Genomic DNA, 19023 nt, shown 5'->3' with positions numbered 1-19023 from the left:
TCTACAACAGAGGCAGAGTATTGGCTATTATAGAGGTTGTGAAGGAAGCAATTTGGCTTCAAGGATTGCTAAAGGAGCTTGGTGTTGAACAAAAAGGTATCACAATTTTTTGTGATAGTCAAAGTGCTATTCAATTAGCGAAGAACCAAGTTTATCACGCAAGGACGAAGCACATTGATGTTCGGTATCATTTCGTACGAGAAATCATAGAAGAAGGTGGAATCACGGTGAAGAAAATTCATACTACAGAGAATCCTGCTGATATGCTGACAAAAGTGGTGACTGCGGTCAAGTTTCAATATTGTTTGGATTTGATCAACATTGTTGAACACTAAAGATTGAAGATGAAGACACAACCAAAATTTGTTATCAAGAAAAAATTGAAGATGTGGAATTTTGCCAAGGTGGAGATTTGTTGAAGTTGTCAAACTCCCACATCGGTTGGGGAGAAAAATTGTTGGGATTTTTCCCTTATAAAAGGAGGCCTAATGTTTAGGATTTAAACACACCTCTCATTTGCCTTCTTATCTTCTTAAGGCATTTGTATCTTCTCTCTTTAGTATTATTTCACTTGTATTTTTGGAGTGGAATAAAATATTGGTTGTGTCTGATGAAGTAGGCAAAATTGGTCGAACCTCATAAATTCTGGTGTTCCTTTTATTGTTGCTTCATTGTCTTATTTATTATTTAGTGGCTGCCATAATTTTTGGTATAGTAGTTGTGACTCATTCACACTATATATATTTGGCTTCCGCAACACACCAGACATCTTCGTTTGGTCTCCGAATTGCTAAAGAACGTGATCATCGTCTTCTAGCCTACTCGGATTCTGACTGGGCTGAAGATCCTCTTGATCGAACCTCCACTACAGGTTATGTTGTTTACCTTGACAGCTCTCCGATATCATGGTCCTCTAAGAAGCAAAGATCTGTTTCTCGTTCCTCCACAGAAGCAGAATATCGGGTTGTTGCAGCTACTGTCTCTGAGACCAATTGGCTAAGAAGTTTACTCAATGAGCTTCGCTTCCATATATCAGCCACTCCTCAGATCTTTTGTGACAATGTCAGTACCACCTACATTTGCGCCAACCCGGTGTTCCATAGTCGAATGAAGCATATTGCTATTGACTTTCACTTTGTTCGTGAACAAGTTCAAAACAAGGAAATCGAAGTTCAACACCTTCACTCGGCTAATCAAGTGGCAGATATACTTACGAAACCACTTCCAAGAGCCTCATTTGTCAAGCAATTTTCCAAGTTGGGTGTTGTTGACACCACCAACTTGCGGGGGCGTAATAACGGCTGATTACTGCTTACTCTAGGATTCTTTACTACTGTAGAATTCTATTTTGTAGTTACTGATCTTTAGGAATTTGTTGTAACTCTCTTCTCCTATTTAGGCTCTTTTCTGATAGATGTTATATTTTTCAAGTTTATCTTGTTGCTGCATCTGCTGTACATATCTGTATAAATGGTCTGCCATACAATAAAAGAACATAACAGTATTTTACATCTTCTGCTTTCTTCTCTTTTAAGATTCAGGTAAATATAATATCTAATGACTGCATTTTGCTTGCATTGTGCTTGCAGCACTTTAAAGCATTCTGTCTAGGATTTTACTTGCATTGTGCTTGCAGCTCTTTAAAGCATTCTTCTTGAATCAGGACTCTATACCAAATAGAGAGTATGCCTACTTTGGTATAAGAATGGAACCATTAATAGATAGTTGATAATTCATTATGCCAAGTTTTGCTGGTACACTGTTGGGATAGTATTATACTCCCTCCGTTCACATTTGACTTTTCACACCCCTTAAGAAATAATAATTATAATATATATTTTATCATGTAACCCCTAATAATGGTTGTATTTTAAAAAATTTTGGGAAATAACTTTTAGAACGAGTAATTAATGATAATGGTAAAACAAGACAAAAAAATTATCTTTCTCTTGATTTGCTAAAATAGACAAGTAAAAGTAAAAATGTATTTTTAGTATAGTGAACAAGTAAAAGTGAACGGAGGAAGTACACAACAAAAGTCCCTATTAATTCATACCTTCAGTATGTCATCCCCTATCTCTCCCTTACTTGCACATCTTACAAAGTAGACTGTTAATTCCCAAAAACTTTAGTCTATGCAGTTTGCCCCTTCAGAATTAATCTGTGTAAACTAATAAATTGGAACGATTAAGCGAGTTACTTAGAGATAAACTGAATCAGACAACCAACTGAACCAGTCAATCAGAAACCTGTAACATTTATCTTCCACAGTGACTTGTATAGATTCCTTTTAAAATGCTCTCAATGAGTATATATATATTTATAAGAATTTACTAATGTATATGAATGGATTTTGTCTCTAGGCTTATAGAAAACTAGTTATCAAGTTCAAAAAAAGAAAATTACAATTAAAAACATTTTCAGACGCAATCACACAACAGATTTCAGAAAAGGAACATACTTATTTTGCCAATACTGTAGTAATTTTTAAGTCACTGTCTAGCATTGAATTCTAAAATATTTGTGGCTTCTCCCTAGTGTCAAGAGGTCAAACTGAACTCATCAACCAATCACCATAAGCTGCAGATATTGAATATATTCTATAGGAACTGTTGACAAAGGAAGAAGGCTGGCAATTGCTTAAAGTCTACTATCCTTAACGTGACAATTAATAAGAACCATGCAAATTTCTCTAAACAAAATAGTTTATCAAAACTTATTGAGGGTCCACATTGACAAAATAAATTTTCAAGCTGTCAGATCTGAAGCTTAAGTTGTTTTGCTTCTTCCTCTTTACAGTTCAAGTTCATTACAGTTTCTTCTAATCACAACTTTTGAGAGATGTCTTCCAACGAATATCTGTCTTCAAAGAATCGTCTTTTCGAAAGCCTACAACAGCTTGACAATGGTTTCTACTTCCCTATAGCTTCCATAGGTTTAGTCAAGTTCTTTAAACGAGAATTCAAATTCCTGGATATTTTTATCAGCTTGCATAGCTTCACAGATGAACCCGACATCCTAGATCTCATTCAGAAAGTTGAAGCTTTGTTTCAAGATTCTCTACTTCACATTTCTAAAATCTACCGACCCTACAACTTTGATTACTATGCCTCTGAGGTAGAAAAAAAGATTTGGTTGACTGAAATGGCAACTAGAGCCAAATACTCCTTTCCTAAAATATCATTAGTACCAATTCCAGCCAAATTTGTAACAGAATTCATTGATACTGTCGTGGAGAATCTTTGCAATCTAGTGAAGGTTGATGATCCCCGTTACTCGCTTCTTTATGTTCCGGAAATGAAGGAACGTATAGAAGATGTTCTAAAGGAATTGAAATTGCTGAAAACTTTCATCTGCTTTGTTTCAGAGAGGTCCATAGAGATTCAGAGCCAACCTCATGTCAATTTCTTAAATCATGTTTTAGCTGTGTCCGGCGACGCAACAATTCTTTCCTAGTTGTATTTAAAAGGCCCTGTCAGAGGGGGAAGACAAGACTTGGCTCCAGAGAAAATAAATACTTTGCTTTCTGATTTGTTGCAGATGAGGATCAAGCCCATTCAACCGTGCATTCGCAAGATCTATGTTGGTGTCCTGCAAGATTTAAAGGCGGAAATACAATCAGGATGTTATGCCAATATCCAAAATGAGTATTCAGCTGAAATTGAAGTCAACTTTGTGGAGACTATCCTACACAATTTGGTGGAGCTATCTACTCATAGTTGTATTGGAAAAAAACTGAGTCTGAATATTGAAGATGACATGTCATGACACGTGGACTGATCAAAAGGTCAAAACGCAATAAATAGCCAAGAGGCACGGGAGACAACAGATAGGGGGAAGAAAACAACATAGGTGTGGACCGTTACTCAAATAGGTACGAGTCTCGAACCTATTCGAGTCATTTAAAGACCGAAGATCGGAAGAAGTTGAAGATACGAATCTGATGACGTAAAAGAGTCTAGATACAGCATTAAATATCAAATACGTTAGAATATTTGAATTAAATAGAAATGATTGTGTAACATTTCTTTTAATGTCATTTATTGCTCATAATTGTCTCATTAAGACAAAAGCATTACATCTTCTCCTAGAATCAACTATAAAAGGAGAAGGACTCAACATTTGTAGACACGAAATATTATCGAGATTACACTGAAATACAAAACTACTTATTCTCAGAAATCTTCTATTATGTTCGTCTCCAGATTATCAGTAACCCGAATTTCTCTTTATTTCTAGTTTTGACCAAAGACTCAGATTTTTGGTTAAACAAATTGGTTCCGTTACCGGGAAACTGATAATCTTTTCTTTTAAGCTACATTCTATCCGTTGTTATCATCATGTCAAACAACAATAACAACAACAACAATAATAGTGAAAACACCTTGGGAAACCATGAAAATCAAATCCATCAAAATCAAGGAGATTTACAGAACATTGACGTGGTTCCCTCCCCCAAAAATTCACCACGTCAATCTCACGAAGGCACTCCTGCTCCTGAATCTCGTGTTGATCAACAAGAGCAATCTGAACATTTTGAAGGGGCAGATGAAGCTTTATAAAAAGTAATTGATGCACGGGTTAGCAAAGCTCTTCAGGCTCTAGTTAGTTGATTACTTGTTGCACCACCAACACCTACACCTAATAATAATAATACATTGGAGAATCCTCGTTCTGGCCTTGTTAATTCTGGAGGAACCCCTAGTGAACCACAGGAAGGAGAACCAGGTAATTCAAATAATTCTCATTTGCAAAATTTAATACTAACTTTGCAGAAACAGCTTAAGGAACAAAATGAGCGCATCGAGCAAATCCCTGGAGTTCCCCCTGTAATCAAAGGAGTGGATGTGGATAAATACTCACAACAACCTTGGAAACCAAGTGTTGCTCCCCTTCCAATCCCTAAAAAGTTCAAAATGTCTGACATCTCGAAATATGATGGCATAACAGACCAACGCGACCACGTAACTGCATTTACTACATGTGTAAAAGGCAACGACTTGACCAAGCAAGAAATTGAATTAGTGTTGGTCAAGAAATTTGGAGAAACACTCACCAAGGGTGCATTAACCTGGTATTCTCTTTTACCTGAAAATTCTATAAACTCTTTTGCTGAGCTTGCAGATTCTTTTATTAAAGCACACTCAGGAGCTCAAAAGGTTGAAAAAAGAATGGAAGACATTTTCAAAGTTAAACAAGGGGACACAGAGTTGCTTAGAGATTTTGTTGATAGATTCCAACGTGAGAGGATGACTTTGCCTCGTGTACCTGATAACTGGGCTGCAATAGCTTTTGCAAGCAACTTAAATGACAAAAGTTCAGACGCCACGAGAAAACTTAAAGAAAGCCTTCGAGAGTTCCCTGCAACCACGTGGAATGACGTTTATAACAGGTATAGTACGAAGTTGCGAATTGAGGAAGATACTGTACCTCAGTTTCATCATAAAGAAAGGAGCAAATCCAGGAGATCAGAAACAGAAAAAAGATCAGGTAAAAATAGGTACGATCCATACATAGGTCCTACAGGGAATGACTTACGGTCAAAGCAGGATAGTCAACGATATGATTAAAAATCGAGGAACAAGGAATCTGGTTCTTCATCAAGGTTCAGACATGACCGAAACAAACAATAGTCACGAGATGATGACAGAAGTTTAAAGGCAAGGTTTGGTGGATATAACTTTAATGTCACTACCTCTGAGCTCGTAGCTGTTTTGAGGAGCATGGGAGATAAAGTACGATGGCCAAAATAGATGCGGTCAAATCCAAATAGGCGCAATCCAGACCATTGGTGCGAATTCCACAATGATCACGGGCATAAAACTTCAGAATGTAGATTCTTACAAAGTGAAGTGGATCATCTATTGAAACAAGGGTATCTCACTGAGTTATTTAGTGAGAAAGGTAAGCAAGCCTATATGAAAAATAGGCAAGAGCCACCAAAGCCCCCTTCACCCAAGAGAACCGTGAATGTTATAAGTGGGGGAGAAGATATTCACGGTGTAACATATACGGCTTCCAACAAGGTTTCTAAAGTAACGATAACACACGGGAAACGGGTACGGCAGGTTTTAGAAAACGAAAGTATTTCTTTCGATGATGCAGATACCGAAGGAGTAATGACACCACATAACGACGCATTGGTAATATCTTTACTTGTACATGATACTAATGTAAAACGAGTTTTGATTGATCCAGGAAGTTCCGTAAATATTATACTATTAAGAGTATTACGTGAAATGCAAGCTGAAGACAAAATGATACCTAAGGCGCATACCTTGTCCTGGTTTGACAATTCAAGTGTGGTAACAAAAGCAGAGGTAATTCTAACAATTTTTGCTGCAGGTGTTGTTAAAGAAACTAAATTTCAGGTAGTAGATATGGAAATGGCTTACAATATGATCATGGGGAGACCTTGGATTCATGATATGGATGTTGTCCCATCAACTCTACATCAAGTTATTAAATTCCTATCACCGTGGGGAATTTGCCAAATTCGTGGGGATCAGCAGACAGCCAGAAGTATCAATGCTGTAACAGATATGAGCACCGTAAATAAAGAGAAATAACAATTACAGGAAACAGTTGAAGGTATCAAGGATCAAACCTCAACTAAACAAGAAAAGACAGATTTAGACTCGAGACCTGATACAATTCAAGAACCTGAAGAGAATGAAAATGTCAAAACAACAATTGAAGAGCTCGAAGCTGTGATATTATTTGAGCAGTGGCCTGAACGGAAGGTTTATGTTGGAGCCAATATAAGCTCAGACAAGCGAGGTATGTTGATTGAATTTTTAAAAGCTAACGTGGACTATTTTGCTTGGTCCCATGCTGATATGACAGGGATACCACCGGATATGATGGCTCACAAACTAAATAAAGACCCATCCTTCACACCAGTAAAGCAAAAGAAAAGAAAGCAAGGTACCTTCAAAAATCAGGTGATTCAAGATGAGGTCCAAAAGCTATTGAAAATTGGGTCAATCCGCGAGGTAAAGTATCCTAATTGGTTAGCAAATACAGTTGTTGTACCTAAGAAAAACGGTAAGTGGCAGGTTTGCGTGGATTATATAGATCTTAACAAAGCCTGCCCAAAAGATTCTTTCCCTTTACCGCATATAGATCAGTTAATTGATGCAACTGCAGGTCATGAACTTTTGAGTTTTTTAGATGCATATTCAGGGTACAACCAAATTAAAATGGACCCCAGTGATGAAGAAAAAACTTCTTTCATCACAGACACGGGGACTTACTGTTATAAAGTAATGCCCTTTGGTCTCAAAAATGTTGGAGCAACCTATCAAAGGTTGGTCACCAAAATGTTCCAAGAACATTTAGGAAAAACCATGGAGGTATATATAGACGATATGCTCGTCAAAACCAAGCATTCTCATGATCATATTTCTCATTTATCTGTTACATTTGAAATTTTACAAAAATTTAATATGAAACTCAATCCAGAAAAATGTGCATTTAGGGTTGCCTCAAGCAAATTTTTGGGTTTTCTCGTTTCTAACCGTGGTATTGAGGTAAATCCTTCTCAGATCAAAGCAATAGAGGAGATCCCTGATATCCTTACGAGTAAAAAAGAAGTCCAAACGCTAACGGAAAGAATTGCAGCTTTGGGGAGATTTATTCCCAAATCTTCAGAAAAATGTTTTAAATTTTTCTCCGCACTCAAAAAACAAGATCATTTTGAATGGAACTAAGATTGCCAAAAAGCCCTTAGAAATTTAAAAGTTTACCTGTCAAATCCACCACTATTGGCAAAACCAAAAGAAGGAGAAAAGCTAATCATCTATTTGGCTGTGTCAGAAGTTGCGGTAAGTGTGTGAGGACCAAGGTAAACAATCTCCTATCTATTATGTAAGCAAGTCTTTATTAGATGCTGAAACACGATACCCACAACTAGAAAAATTAGCATTAGCTTTGATCATGGCATCTAGAAAATTAAGACCTTATTTTCAATGTCATCCCATTGTTGTAGTTACTGCTTTTCCATTACGAAATATTTTGCATAAACATGAATTGTCAAGGAGGCTAGCAAAATGGGCTATAGAATTAAGTGAATACGAAATCATTTATCAACCTAGGACTGCTATAAAATCTCAATTATTAGCCAATTTTGTAGCTGATTTTAGTTAGGGGATGCATTTAGAAGCAGAAAAAGAATTACAATTTTTTAATGATGCAAACCCGGGGACTTGGATTTTATTCACTGATGGTTCGTCCAATGTAAAAGGAGCAGGCCTAGGGATAGTTCTCGTACCACCTACAGGTGAGACTATTAGACAGGCTATAAAATGTCATTCTATAACTAACAATGAAGCAGAGTATGAGGCTGTAATTGCAGGTCTAGAATTGGCACGAGAACTCGGCATAACACAGATTATAATCAAGAGTGATTCTCAACTCGTGGTCAATCAAATGCTGGGGACTTATACAGCCAGGGAGACACGAATGCAAGAATATCTCGAAAAGGTACGGGAACTAATAAAGCAATTCCAAACTTGGAAGGTAATGCAGATCCCAAGAGATGAGAATATGGAGGCAGATGCTTTAGCTAATCTCGCATCTGCAGCAGACGTAGCAAACGACGCAAATGCTTCAGTCGTGCATTTATTTCATTTCGTTCTCGAACCTGATAAGAACGAGGTAAATTTTAATCATTTAACATGGGATTGGAGAAACGAAATTATTGTTTTTTTACAGTGCGAAACCGTGCCTGCTGACAAAAGAAAAGCTTATGTACTTCGCAAAAACGCTGCTCGTTACTGTTTACATCAAGGAAATCTTTATCGAAAGATGTTCAGTGGGCCATTAGCAAGGTGTCTCGGACCTTCCCAAACCGAATATGTGATGAGGGAAGTACACGAAGGACATTGTGGAAATCACGCAGGAGGAAGGTCGCTGGTAAAAACACTGATTCGGGCAGGGTATTATTGGCCTAAAATGGAGAAGAAGCAAACAGTTTCGTGTACAAGTGTGATAAATGTCAAAGATACGGCAATAATATGCATAGACCAGCTGAGTTATTGCACCCTGTTATAGCCCCGTGGCCCTTTATGAAATGAAGAATGGATATCGTAGGTCCATTGCCACAAGCAAAAGGTCAGGTGAAATTTCTACTTGTACTTACAGATTATTTCACTAAATGGGTAGAAGCAGGAGCATTTAAACAGGTACGAGAGAAGGAAGTTAAAGACTTCATTTGGAGAAATATAATATGCCGTTTTGGAGCACCAAAGGAAATCATGTGTGACAACGGTCCACAATTCATAGGAGCTCAAATCACTGAATTTTTTCAAAGTTGGAAAATTAAAAGGATAACATCTACACCATACTATCCAGTGGGTAATGGACAAGCGGAATCCACAAACAAGGTCATTATCAACAACTTGAAGAAAATGTTACAGGATTCAAAAGGTAATTGGCCTGAGGTATTACCTGGAGTATTATGGGCTTATCGTACAACGACAAAAACAAGCACGGGAGAAACACCATTTTCAATGGTTTATGGTGCGGAGGCCTTAATTCCAGTTGAAATAGGAGAACCGAGCACACGGTACGTTCAAGCAACAGAGGAATCAAATGATGAAGATATGCGGGTGAACCTTGACTTGCTCGAAGGAAGAAGAGAAGCTGCATTAATAAGGATGGCAGCACAAAAGTAAGTAATTGAACGGTATTATAACAGGAAAGCACGCCTTAGATTCTTTAAAATTGGGGACTTCGTGCTTAAAAAGGTGTTCCAATCAACAAAAGCTGCTAATTCAGGAAAACTAAGTCCAACATGGGAAGGACCCTACAGAGTTCGTGACATTGCGGGAAAAGGAGCATACGAGTTGGAGACAATGGATGGCAAGGTTCTACCCTCGCATTGGAATGTTGTCCACCTAAAGAGATATTATTTCTGAGAAAGCACCTACGATCAGGTATCGCTATATTAGAATATTTCTTTGAATTGTTAAAATTTTACTAACGATTTTAGATGCTAGGCAAAAACCCTAACTCGTGCCAAATGATGAGTCACGACCTGCACGGCAAAATGGAATATTCTAAAATTCACAGCCCAGGGTTACAAATTAATCAGATGGAAATACACACGGGTTAGGCAGTCTTCATCTTTAATCGCACCTCCGAGTCCCGTATGTTTCTCTGTTTTCAGGAAAAAGGACCAAATTGTGAGAAACAAACAAGTGCTCGAGGCTTCATACTTCAGCGCTCAAACACTTGGGGGACTGCATATTGTACACAAATACGTGCGGTAAGACGGAGACGTAAATCGAAACAAGTGTCGAGCAGAAGTTACAGAACCTCAGCATTCATCATTGTGTTCTTTCCTATCAAAATAAAGGAAGATGCAAAACATTCATCATAGTGTTCTTTCCCATGAGAATAACGGAATCACCTCTGAAACTCTTCCTAATACATTAAGATAGGGTCATGATTATGTATTGAAACAGTTTATAAGGAAAAACCTTGTTGAATAGTATTTACTTTATAAAAATCTGTTACAAGAAAATAGTTATGAGAAAGTTATAGATGTATCTCAATACATGTAATATTCAAAAGCTTGTCCAAGTTCATGAATAAAAACTTGTCAAAGTTGTTTCAAACAAAACATGTGTGTTCCTATTTCTTTCATCATATTATAACACCATTATGAAGTTGAGACGTCTTCTTCATTAAGTGTCGATACATAAAAGGGACCACTTTTATAAACCTCATGTTAATAAGTCATGAGAAGAATCATAAAGCATTTTCAAAGGATAAAAATGCTAAACTATTCTATAAGTCCTAAGTAGATAAGGAAAAGGCAAGAATAAAGCACATTGAAGTACTAACAAACTTCTTGATATAATTAAAAAGACTAAGTAGAAACTTAGTCAACAAAAAGTTTATACAAGTGCCCCATTATGATAACTGGGGACTTTCACCAAAAAATCCCTTAAAAAAATAACTAAGAGATAAAACCATCATCCAACAAAGAAAGTAAAAACTGGAAATTTAACTGGTCACTAAAAGGGTTGGCACATCAGAAGTTGCAATATTAATTTCACTTTCAGAAACAGTCACAGGCACGGTGACAATTTCTGAAGAAGCAGCAACATGAGCGGTTTCAGCTGGGCTTGAAGTGTTAGGTTCAACGAGGGGAGCAAGAGTCACGGAAGTTTCAGCTTCCATAGACTGAGTCGTAGAAATTTTACCCTCGGGAGCTGGAATTGCAACATCTTCAACTTCAACTGCCACACCAACGACTTCGTCATTTACAGGTTCCTTAGCCACGGGAACTTCAATTGCCGGAGAAGGAAAGTCAAATGATTGTTGGGTTCTTTCAATGGTTTCTAAAACTTTGGCCAACTCTGAGTCTAAGTCAAAGTTTTCTTGTCTGGCCTCCATTAAAGCATCACCACGAGAGTTTAAGAAAGCCCAACTCACCTCTAAATCAAACTTCTCCTCAAGAAGTCCATACTCCCTTTCCCACATAGCAAAATCATTCTTTAACACTTGATGTTCAGCTAAATGAGAATCATGGGAAGCTTCAAGGGAGGCATGGGAACTTTCTAAGGCATGTACTTTGTCAGAGGAGATCTTTAAATCAGCTTGAACTTGAGTCAAGTTCTGCACTAATTCTCCTGCATATTCTTCTTTCTTGTTCAAGAGTGCCTTGAGTTCTCTGATTTCTTCACTTAACTTTGATAACTGACCTAAAAAGCAACATTCAAGGCGCTCTTTGTCTTTTTCAAATTGACTTGAAGAAGCTTTGGCAACTGCTACCTCAGAAGTCAGACTTCATTTTTGCTGCTCCAGGTGATTTCTACTTTCTTGCAATTCTTCTATAGTTCCCTGAGTATTCTCAAACTGCTCTTTCCAATTATCTGCTTCTAGCTGGGCTCCCTTGGCTATTTCCTCAGCCTCGTGGATAAACTTTTCAGACTCACGAGTTTTCTTTTCCAGAAGGGAAATTCTTCCCATCAATTCTGTACCAATGAGGTTAGCCTACAGAGACAACTCATAGAAGTAAGAATTTAGAAATAAAAAAAACTTGTTAGTAAGTAGAAAGAAAATACCTTCAAAGTAGAATGAACTATGTCATTCACCGGAGTTAAGCAACTGTGACTGCTCATCTTCTTCTTCTCAATATCTCCAATCAAAGGCCTAAGTCAGGCATCTGCTCCACCAGACTTCCTTAAAAGACTGTTATTAGCAGGAACTTCAAGTGTAACGCTCCTCATAGCCAAGCTTCTGCTACTGGAACCCTCCTCTGCATGTTGAACAGAGGGAGGGTAGCTATAGAAGGAGGAGCGGTAGAAGAAGTGAAAATAACAGGAGTCAAAGGACTCGAAACAGGTAAGGGAGCAGAGACAGGCAAGGGACCAGAAATAGATAAGGGAGCAGGAACAGATAGAACGGACGAGGAAGCACTTGAAACCAGCGGAGGAATAGAAGGAATGGGAACAGAGGAAGAAAAAGGAACTTCATCTAAAACTAGACCTAGTTCTCCACTTTCAAAACCACCAACAAAGAGACGTTGAATATCATCAAAAGGAATGCGAACAGGTTCGATAAGAGAGGCACGGACAGGGGTAACTTCAGCTTCATCCTCGGAAACGATGCGTCTCCTAACTCTTGGTCTAGCTATTAAAGAGGTGTCTTCATCTTCATCATTCTCAGAATCCTCTTCTACAACTTTCCTCTTTGATAGCGTAGCTTGAGTTCTCTCCAAAGAGAGTGAAGTACCAGAAGAGGCTCGAAGGGCAATAGCTACTTCAGTTGTCATTCCTCGAATAGCAAATCCTGACAAAAAGAAGGATGAAAAAAGTTAGAAACAAGAAAGGACTTAACATACGAAAAAGCATAAAGAGATGCATACCGTGAGTTTTCACTTTCCAACCATGTAAATTGGAAATGGATTTCCAAGTTCTTGCCTCCATAGGCACGGCTTTCAAGATTAAATCTACCCAACCACGGAAATTAGGAACGGGTTCCACATCTCCCATAGTTGCTACAGAAAAGCAAAAAGAGACGAAATTATAAAAGAAATTAAAATTCTTAAAGATAGGTACGGTAAGTAAAAAAACACTTACGTGCAAAGTTCCACTTCTCAGGGAAGGGGATATTTGTTTCACCCACCAAATCAACTATGCGTACAGCAACATAACGAGTGTACCACCCACGATCCTTGTCATCTTCAGGGCTTACCAAGACCCTTTTACTTCTTGCAGTTAAAGTAAAAACCCCATGGAGGAATAATTTGGGGTGGTAAAGATGAATAAGGTAGGGGAAGGTAAAGCTAACATTGGCTTTTACAGACAAGTACCTCAAACAATCCACTGCTCTCCATACAAGGGGGCCAATTTGTCCTAAACAAATTTTAAAAAAGTGACAGAAATCAAGTATAACTGGGTCAATAGCAGGAATAAATCCCAAAGAAAAGGGGTAAGTATAAACAAAAGAAAATCCAATCCTAAAAGAAGATATTCTTTGGTTTGGATTAGGGATCACTATATGAAGATCACTTCTTCAGTTGCAATCTTTTCGAACAATAGAAATCAAAGGTTCAGTGATTAGAGAAGGAAAAGTATCAGCTTTCTCTAAATTAACAACTTGTTCACGAAGAGATTTTCTATCATTCTCAAAGGATAAGTCATTGGGTACTATTTCCTCAACTAAAGGCTCTTGAAGAGGCTCAGAAAGTTCTTTACCTTTAGAAGAGGATTTCTTAGTGATAGAACCTCTAGAAATAGTGTCAAAACTAGAAGAAGGAGTGATGGAACCAGAGGAACCACCACAAACGGATCCTAGGCTACGAAGCCTGCCACCTCTACCCCTTCTATGTCTTACAGGGGCGTTGGGGAAGTTATCAAGAATTGGGATTCTCTTAGGGTTAGGATTCGGAGACGCCATTACAGAGAAAGGATGAACTAAAGGAAAAGAGGGTTAAATAGGTAAATAATAGCAATCGTCAAACAAAGAAGTGTAATGATGGAAATCCTATAATAAAAGCAACTATCACTTCGTGAATAGAGGGGATGAAGAAGCCTTGAAAAAAAGGCTGTAGAATTACAAAGCCAATCAGAAGGTGACACGTGTGCAAAGCATTAAATAGAAAAGACAACTGAAGCGTCAGTACTGACATAGTATTGATTACGGCGAAAATTCTTTTTTCGTGAAGATCCACTTTCCAAATATTTAATTGATAAATAAAGGAAAAGTGGGGGGACTATCTGTATTGGGAAAAAACTGAGTCTGAATATTGAAGATGACGTGTCATGACACGTGGACTGGTCAAAAGGTCAAAACGCAATAAATAGCCAAGAGGCACGGGAGACAACAGATAGGGGGAAGAAAACAATATAGGTGTGAACTGTTACTCAAATAGGTACGCGTCTCGTACCTATTCGAGTCATTTAAAGACCGAAGATCGAAAGAAGTTGAAGATACGAATCTGATGACGTAAAAGAGTCTAGATACAGCATTAAATATCAAATACGTTAGAATATTTGAATTAAATAGAAATGACTGTGTAACGTTTCTTTTAATGTCATTTATTGCTCATAATTGCCTCATTAAGACAAAGGCATTACATCTTCTCCTAGAATCAACTATAAAAGGAGAAGGACTCAACATCTGTTGACACGAAATATTATCGAGATTACACTGAAATACAAAACTACTTATTCTCAGAAATCTTCTATTATTTTCGTCTCCAGATTATCAGTAACCCGAATTTCTCTTTATTTCTAGCTTTGACGAAAGACTCAGATTTTTGGTTAAACAATAGTAACTCTAGCCAGAGAGTTGCTTGGAAGGATCATTTGCCAATGCTTCTGAAGATGCTCAACTTCTTGAGAGCCAATATCATCCATTTGTCAATACAAGATCTTGAATTTCTTCTTCTTGATATTGACACCGTGATTATTGATGTCGGACTTCTAGTTTACTCGTTATATGAAGGCGAGGAGGAGAAGGAAGACAAGGCCTTGGAAGAAGTGAACCCTGCAGTATGTCCTGATTTGTTGAACAACATTGAGTGTATAAACACAGCGATCTACCTCATCAGTGGGAAAGTGTTTCAGTCTAACCTGCCCAAGATTCATGGACTGGGCTATGTTGATTTCCTTTTAAACAACCTGAAGGAGTTCCAAGGCCTCTTTTCAGATTCACTCGCTTTTGTCGGGAAACAACTTCAAAATATTCAGATGGAACTCGAAATCTTGCAACCTTTTCTCGAAGATCGATCTTGTAGAAGAGATCCACTAAAAGGACGACAAACTTCAATCTTGTCCTACACTATTGATTGGTAAAGCATATGAGATAGAATACATAGTTGATGCTGTTATAAGCAAAGAAGTTCCCGTCTGGTGCCTCGAGCGTTGGCTATTGGATATAATGGAGGATATTACTGTTATTAGAGGAGAGGTAGCAAAGACTCAGGAAAAGAAAATAGTAGAGGATGCTATGAATGTAGGCACAACTCATATGTCATCAAATTTGGCAAGGACTCCAAGGATGAATAAAGAAGTTGCGGGATTCGAGGATGTCATAGAAAAGTTAAGAGACCAACTAATACAAGGAACCAAAGGGCGAGATGTTATCTCAATTGTTGGCATGCCGCGCCTAGGCAAGACAACATTGGCCTACAGAATCTACTCTGATAGGTTAGTTGTTTCCCATTTTGACATTCGCGCACAATGTTGTGTCTCTCAAGTATATTCACGCAAGGACTTGTTACTGGTGATACTAAGTGATGCTATTGGTGAGGACTCTAACAGTAGAGAAAAACACGCTTATGAATTAGCTGATGAGCTTCGCAAAGCTTTATTTTACAAAAGATATCTTATCCTTGTTGATGACGTGTGGGAAGCTAGTGTGTGGGATGATCTAATAAGTTGTTTTCAATATGCCAATAATGGAAGTAGAATCATTATAACTACAAGAAATCGTGGTGTTGCCAGTTACGTTAGATTTGAAGGTGATCCCATTCTCCTTCCGAATGTTTAAAGATGATGAAAGTTGGGAATTACTCAGAAAAAAAGTGTGAGGAAGAAAGATGCTCCCTACCTCTAATGAATAATGGGCAACAAATAGCAAAAATGTGTGGTCAACTGCCTCTTCAGTTGTTTTGGTGGCCGGTATTCTGGCAAAGATGGAGAAGAAAGAAGATTGTTGGGAACGAGTGGCCAAAAATTTGGGTCCCCATATTCACAATGACTCAAGGGCCATTATAGGACATAGTTATCAGAGTTTACCCTATCATTTGAGGTCTTGCTTACTTTACTTTGGAGTATTTCTAAATAATAGTGTGATTAATGTTTCAAAGTTAACATGGTTTTGGATCTCCGAAGGATTTGTAAAGAGTTGTAAAGGCAAGAGTTTGGAGGATATAGCAGAAAATGATTTGGAGAATCTTATTGGAAGAAATCTAGTGATGGGGACTAAGAGAAGTTCTGGAGGTAAGATCAAAGAATGTCGCATTCACGACCTGTTGCATGATTTTTGCAAGGAAAGAGCAAAAGAAGAGAATCTTGTGCAGTGGATAAAATGGTAATACAGCAATTAGTTAGTCATACTCATTTCATTCTTTATTAAAGTTATGTTTGTCACTCAATCTTATAATTTTACTAATTACTTTCTACATTCACAGGGATCCATATGACAATCTTTCTTCACACGTTTACTCTTAAAAGAAACTTGCTCATCGCATGTCCATTTATAGTGAAGAGTGTTGGACTGGAAATCAACAACCTGGCCCCTAAATCAGGAGCTGGTCGACATAGAGCAGCTGCAATCGAAGAAGAAGATGAAGAAGAGATGAAAGCAGAAGTGTCTCAAATGACCTAGAGAATGGAAGACCGGCACATATGATTCAGGGGCTATCGGGCTCAAACAAGAAACTGGGCCAATATTACATATTGGTCCAAATAAACAAAATACTAGAAGCCCAAATATGTCATAAGGTCTGGCCCAATTTATTAACACATCCAGTCCATTTTTATAGCATAGTGGATACAGCTGTAAGGCACTTGTTCCTTCCGGAACATCAATATCCAAATGCAATTATAGATGCACATGTCATAGTGGAAACAATGAATAGGATAACATATTAAAAAATGGCACACTTGTACTTAGTATAGTTGTAATTGTCCATAGTCATCATTCCTATTTTTTAGGTGTATAAATTTGCATTCTGTACGGTATATGTGGAATAATAAAAAAAAGGAAATTTTCCTAAATCTCTACAAGTATCGTATTAGTGAGTGGAGCTCGTCTTGGTCACTTGTTGGCTCTATAATTTTGCATGCTAATTGCATTGCAATTGCCCAGGCCTCCCACATTTTTCACAGCTTCAAGTTTCTGAAAGTGCTAGATTTGGAGTTCACTCGTATTGATTCTTTCCCCACTGATCTAGTTTACTTGAGGTACTTTCCTGCGGCAACTATGCAGAGATCAATTCCATCATCCATAATCTATCTTTCTAACCTTGAAACTTTGATATCAAACAATGGGCCAAAATATGTGTCACTACCTAAGTTGCGCGGACTCTTCGATTTTGATGTCGTCCCCGTCCCAATACGAGATCGGGACGGTTGCGGGATACGTCCCGGATACGGTCAACTGACTTCGGACACTTTGACAGGAGCCTATCGATAAATTTGAGAGAAAAAGTTGAGATTTTGATTTCTCAAAATCAAAAATAAAAGAGATTTTGGAGAATAAAAGAATAATGTCCATCTTGGAGAATGAAATATTGGATTCTACAATATTCATGTAAGTTTTTCGCAGAATATCTCTCAAAAATTATAATATTTTTATAGCTCTATTTTTTATTAGCCGGATCCCCGCACCCCGTATCCATATCCGGATCCGCACCCCCGAATCTTAAAATTTAGATTTTGCTGAATCCAATAGTCGGATCTGTCCCCATATTGGATACTCGCACCCAAATTCGAACAACTTAGGTCACTACCCATCACACTTTGGAAGATGGTTAAATTGAGACATTTGTATACTTCCGCGGCATCTTTACTATAGAAAAATTACCTGAGAACTCCACAACACTTTACAATCTGGAAACCCTTTCCACTGCATATTTTCTTTGGGTGGAGGATGGGGAATCAATTTTGAGAAAAATGCCTAATCTTCGGAAGCTAAGATGCGAAGTCAGGGGTGTTCACAACCTTCAACACCGTGTATTGAATTTTCTACTACGGCTTGAAAAGCTAAAGATCCATTTGGTCGGACATTCCATCAAAATCATCCCTTTTTGCATCTCCGCACCAAATCTAAAAAACTTGACATTGGACTATGTCCACCTGGTCCCTTATCACTTATCAATCCTTGCTGTCACGACCCATTTCCAGAATAGATCGTGATGGCGCCCAACACTGTCGTCAGGCCAGCCAATGCGAAAATATTGGTGTATTCTTATTTTACTTACCAAAAAGGGTTATAACAATTATAACTTTTATTAATTAACAATTAAAACAGGTGATAATAAGCAATACTTAATAGTAATTATACAACCCAAAAAAAACTGTCTATTAATGTGTGTGTCAAGACCTGGTGTCACAAGTAGTGGGCAACTAGTAGAATGTACAAAAGAATAAAACTATCCTACTGTCCGGGATAGAATAGACAACAAAAGTAAAGGAATACCCCATCAAGCTGCTGAACGGCACATGAAGGGAGCAGCTCACCGTGGAAGTCTCGGTTTATGAATCAGGGGCACGCACCAGACTGATAGCCAGATGTACCTGTCTCAGATCCTGTACAATTAAGTACAGAAGCGTAGTATGAGTACATAAACAATATGTACCCAATAAGTATCCCGTCTAATCCCGAAGAAGTAGAGACGAGAGGTCGACGTGACAATTACTAGGGTCAAATAATATAATAAAGTATTCTGCTAGGCATGGCAGCCACAAATAATCAACAGTTTGTAGCAAGAGGTAGTAAGTCATGTTCTTAACAATTTTATAATTAACCGTATACATTTCAAGTATTCAGCAGAAC

The 19023-nt window shown here is 37.9% G+C and overlaps 1 pseudogene; it reads left to right on the top strand.

The window, feature by feature from the left end:
- Window positions 1–2711: 2711 nt before the first annotated feature.
- Window positions 2712–17195, top strand: LOC107814579 (late blight resistance protein R1-A-like; annotated as a pseudogene).
- The last annotated feature ends 1828 nt before the right edge of the window (window positions 17196–19023 follow it).

The sequence above is a fragment of the Nicotiana tabacum genome, chromosome 20 (genome assembly GCF_000715075.1).
Source record: "Nicotiana tabacum cultivar K326 chromosome 20, ASM71507v2, whole genome shotgun sequence".
Taxonomy (NCBI): Eukaryota; Viridiplantae; Streptophyta; class Magnoliopsida; order Solanales; family Solanaceae; genus Nicotiana; species Nicotiana tabacum.
This window is presented reverse-complemented; position numbering and strand designations above follow the sequence as displayed.